General features: G+C 40.4%; 1 protein-coding gene across 1 annotated transcript in view; it reads left to right on the top strand.

Moving 5' to 3' along the window:
- LOC132139450 (protein zer-1 homolog) overlaps nucleotides 1-800 on the top strand; it is a 60,160-nt gene extending 59,360 nt beyond the window's left edge. Inside the window, exon 17 of the mRNA XM_059547809.1 lies at nucleotides 1-800. This exon is cut by the window's left edge and continues 314 nt beyond it. The gene's annotated coding sequence lies outside the window, so the exon portion shown is untranslated.
- Nucleotides 801-5,312: the final 4,512 nt, after the last annotated feature.

The raw sequence follows: 5,312 nt of genomic DNA, 5'->3' as shown, positions 1-5,312 counted from the left end.
GTGTAAGCTCGACTGAGTCTTCTCAAGGGTCCAGGATGGATCCTCTGTTCTCGTTAGGAAGCACGTTCTCGTCTGGATGTTTTAGTCTCTGTAAACACTCCCGGTTGGGAATCTCTGGAGGTCCAGCGGAGAACTCAATCACACATCTGACATTAAAACAATTCTCTTTTGGGGAGCTCATCATTCTTCTTATGTTGTATTTGAAATCATATTTACACTTTATTTGCAATCTCATGTTGAACGTGATCGACTGGCAGCGGGATCAGATGATGATGATGATGGTGGTTAATCAGGTGATCTTTGACCTGTGTTTCCCGCAGGTTTGTGCTGTTTAATGAGGCACATGTTTTTCTACACGATTCTGAACTGCAATAAAACCATGATGTACTGAAGTAAGATGTCCACACAACACTGGGTGTAAAGAGAGATTAATAATAATTATAATAATAGTTGTCCAACACTCTGTTCCAGTGGTTATTTCTCACAGATGATGATGATTGTCATGATATGATCTCGGTTCATCAGGTGTGTATGTGATTATGATCTTCACCTTCTGAGTTTAAACAGACTCCTGGTGTGGGAACAGTTTAAGATATTTTAATATTTCAGTTCGACAGAAGTTTTTCCAAACTGATTTTAAAGGTTTAAAATCTTTTACTTGTGGGAAAATGTTGGATATGGTTTTTGCTCATTTGTATAAAGGCATCTGTTGAAAAGAGAAAATGTAAGGCTTTGATTCATGTCTGGATCTCTGTAAAGTGAAGATATCGAACCGAATTAAAGGTGGATCTGGACTCGAACGTCAGATTCTCTATGAACCGAAGGTAAGACTCATTAATACACAGAAGATCCACATTTATTCCTTACGTATAATATGTCTTCAAGACAAGATCCTCACTGTGTGCTTTAGAAATATTTTATCCTGGCAATGTACATTACATCACAATGTACAGTAAATAATCTACACTTTATTAATGGTATTCACAAAAGTTTATTATTTTTAAATCAAGAACAGAAGAATCTGCACCCAAGCTGAGGCCTGAGCAGCACCACGTGGTTTAACTTCAAGAAGTGATGATTATAACCATCTGTACATAATTCAAGCACTGGTTATTATACATTATACCTTTTTTAAATCATTTCTCAATCTGTTAATCAAAATCAATCTGTACAGGAGCTGCCAACCATATTTATTTGTTTATCCACTTGAATCTCAGATGCATTATGAGCGCTGTTGGGGAAAGATTATTTAAAAAGTAATGCATTACAATATTGGGATACTCCTTAAAAAGTTACTTATTAAGTTACTTAGTTGCTTTTTATGGAAAGTAATGCGTTACGTTACTTTTGAGTTACTTTTAAAATCTGGACAGGGCTTGGTTGTTTGTTTTTAATGTAGAAAAGTAATTTTACAAATGTAAATACAGTTTCACATCAAAAGTGAAGTGAATCCTCGTCAGGCTGAAGGAAATGTAAGTTCTGGTCTGTACAGTAGAGGGCGCACCTCAAACTAATCACTTGAAGAAGAAAGATCAACTCTATTCAGAAATAACTAAAATTACTATATAAATAACTGATATTTCCTTCTAAGTTAAGCAGTGTGTTACTTTTACTAGTTGAAAAAGTAATCTAATTATGTAACTTGGTTACTTGTGCGTTACCCCCAACACTGATCATGACAGACACCTGATAACGTTCTACTGGATTTCTGTTGTGTTGAAGGACGGTTGCAGATGCAAATGGATCAGTGAGGCTCAAACCTCACTCATTCTTGCTCAAAGCAGCTGGAGCTCTCTGCAGTTATGAGTGTGTGGTCCTCATGCAGCAGATTTGTGGGTTTCTCTCTTGTAGAGTCTCCAGAGATCACACAGTGTCCTGATCACTCACCTCTGCAGAGCTTGTGTTCTCTTCAGCGTCTGGTGTTTCAGTCTCGTCCTCGGTCTGGACGCACAGCAGGAGGCTCACATCCAGGAAGGGTTTGTGGCATGGAATTATGGGTCTGACTGTGGTTTTTTTTTAGATTGGATTGGTGCTGGAGAGCTCTTCTCGCTTGCTGACTTTGGTTTTTGTCTTGGGGCAAAATCTGTGCGTGTCGAATTTACTGCAGCTCTGACAACCGTCTGTGCCATCAGTCAGCGATGGACAATCTCTAGCCTGTTCTGTCTTATTCTTTGGCGCTTCATCTTTGAAAGTGACCCGAGGCGTCCTGACAGCTTTGATCTTTTCCTCTTCCTCCAGCTGTGATTTCCTAAAGAAATCCGTGATCTCTTCCCTGCTCTTCTGCCTGATTGTCCACTTCTTCTTTGTGGTGTATCTCGTATCCGGTGAGTCTGAAAGGGTCATGCGGTTCTTCAGGACGTATCTCAGGAATGTTGTCTCCCAGAGTCTCAACCTTGAGCACCAACTTCTCAAGATATCCTCTGTCCTCGGAGTCAGAAGCTTGACTGTGGAAGGATTTTTCGGAGGTCACGCTCACAGGCCCGAGTAGAGAAACACCAAGGCTTTGGCAGGTTGGGGTCAATGATTTTCGGAGGACCTTCAGGAAGGTATATGGGAGTGAGGACTGACTCCTCGCTTCCAAACAAGATGCTTCCACTTTCCTTCAGAGAGGATTTGGAAAACTCTTTCCTTTTCACTAACACTCGCAGAGGAAGGTGGCTCACTCCCTCCGCCGTAAAACACATCGTCCAAGTGTTCGCCAGAAATGTCAAGCATACTCACAGCTGAGGAGACTCCAGAAAGTCTTGTTTCTACTTCAGGACCAACTGCTTTATCATCTTCTTCTGTGAACTTGTCCTCTGTTTCCTGCTGGGCTTCTTCTACTGGTGATGCTCCGGATGGAGCTTGATGGTCAAGGAGCGTGAACTTCTCAAAGTAGTCTTCAGCTGTCTGTCCTCTTCGGGACACTTGAATGGGCAGAAACGGGATCTGGACACTGGGCTCTGGTATCACTGAAACGCTCTTCTCCGTCTCTACAGTATCAGTATAAATGGTGCTTTTCTTCTCTCTGATCAGCTGTTTTGTGCTCCTCTGTTCCTTCTTCTGGTGTCACATTGGGCCGGGACACTTCCACCATGGCCGGTCTCTCCGCTTCAGTGAGGATCTCGTGACTGACCTGATGGAGCATTTTGGTTTCTATCATTTTTAAAAAAAACTATCATTTTTGCATTATTGACACTGTTTTCCTAATGAATGTTGTTCAGTTGCTTTGACGCAATGTATTTTGTTTAAAGCGCTATATAAATAAAGGTGACATTGACATTGACATTGGTTTCTCAGACTTGGGCTTCCTTCTGCTCATCAGTTCTTCGTCCATAATGAAGAGGATCCTGCCGGCCGCTCCGGAGCCGCAGCAGCTGTATCCGGGTTCATTGAGCTCGGAAGCCCAAGGTGTGGAGCAGCGGCTGGAAGCGGCTTCCCAAACGATCCCGCTGACCTCGCTCTGGACCGTCACCATGAAGGATCCATCATCAGGCAGTGGAGCTTCGGCTTGACCGCACCGTCCTGGACCAACTCTCTCAAACTGCAGGGTAGTGAACATTAAGCATTTCATTAGTAACAAGCTGATTTTTGTGTTCTTATGTTGGAAACTTCATGCTAACAGTGTACACTACCAGTCCAAAGTTTTTGAACATTAAGATCTGTAATGATTTTAAAGAAGTCTCTTCTACCCACCAAGCCTGCATTTATTTGATCCAAAATACAGCAAACACAGTAATACTGTGAAATATTTTTGCTGTTTAAAATAACTGTTTTCTGTGTGAATCTCTGTTAAACTGTAATTTATTTCTGTGATGTGCAGCTGTATTTTCAGCATCATTACTCCAGTCTTCAGTGTCACATGACCGAATAAAATTCTACTCAGGTAGTTTCAACATTGATAAAAATAATGCTGACAAACGATTAATCATAATAAATCGCATCCAAAATAAATGTTTTTGTTAACATAATATATGTGTGCACTGTACATATTTATGATGTATATTATGATGTATGATATATATAAATACACACATACCGTATATATTTTTGAAAATATTTACATGTATATATTTATATTAATATAACTTATATATAAATATATTTAATATACAAACTCGATTCCAAAAAAGTTGGGATACTGTACAAATTGTGAGTAAAAAATGAATGGAATGATTTACAAATCTCATAAACTAATATTTTATTTATAACAGAATATAGATAACAAATGTTGAAAGTGAAACATTTTGAAATGTCATGCCAAATATTGGCTCCTTTTGGATTTCATGAGCGCTACACATTCCAAAAAAGTTGGGACAGGTAGCAATAAGAGACCGGAAAAGTTAAATGTACATATAAGGAACAGCTGGAGGACCAATTTGCAAGTTATTAGGTCAATTGGCAACATGATTGGGTATAAAAAGAGCCTCTCAGAGTGACAGTGTCTCTCAGAAGTCAAGATGGGCAGAGGATCACCAATTCCCCCAATGCTGCGGCGAAATATAGTGGTGCAATATCAGAAAGGAGTTTTTCAGAGAAAAATTGCAAAGAGTTTGAAGTTATCATCATCTACAGATGCATAATATCTTCCAAAGATTCAGAGAATTTGGAACAATCTCTGTGTGTAAGGGTCAAGGCTGGAAAACCATACTGGATGCCCGTGATCTTCGGCTCTTAGACGTCACTGCATCACATACAGGAATACTACTGTAATGGAAATCACATCATCGGCTCAGGAATACTTCCAGAAAACATTGTCAGTGAACACAATCCACCGTGCCATTCGCCGTTGCCAGATAAAACTCCATAGGTCAAAAAATAAGCCATATCTAAACATGATCCAGAAGCGCAGGCGTTTTCTCTGGGCCAAGGCTCATTTAAAATGGACTGTGGTCAGACAAATCAAAATTTGAAGTTCTTTTTGGAAAACTAGGATGCCATATCATCCGAACTAAAGAGGACAAGGACAACCCAAGTTGTTATCAGCGCTCAGTTCAGAAGCCTGCATCTCTGATGGTATGGGGTTGCATGAGTGCGTGTGGCATGGGGAGCTTACACATCTGGAAAGGCTCCATCAATGCTGAAAGGTATATCCAAGTTCTAGAACAACATATGCTCCCATCCAGACGTCGTCTCTTTCAGGGAAGATCTTGCATTTTCCAACATGACAATGCCAGACCACACACTGCATCAATTACAACATCATGGCTGTGTAGAAGAAGGATCCAGGTACTGAAATGGCCAGCTGCAGTCCAGATCTTTCACCCATAGACAACATTTGCTTCATCATAAAGAGGAAGATGTGACAAAGAAGACCTACGACTGAGCAACTA

This window comes from Carassius carassius, unplaced genomic scaffold (genome assembly GCF_963082965.1).
Source record: "Carassius carassius unplaced genomic scaffold, fCarCar2.1 SCAFFOLD_106, whole genome shotgun sequence".
Classification (NCBI taxonomy): Eukaryota; Metazoa; Chordata; class Actinopteri; order Cypriniformes; family Cyprinidae; genus Carassius; species Carassius carassius.
Note: the sequence above shows the minus strand (reverse complement) of the source record. Positions and strands in the feature narration are given on the sequence as shown.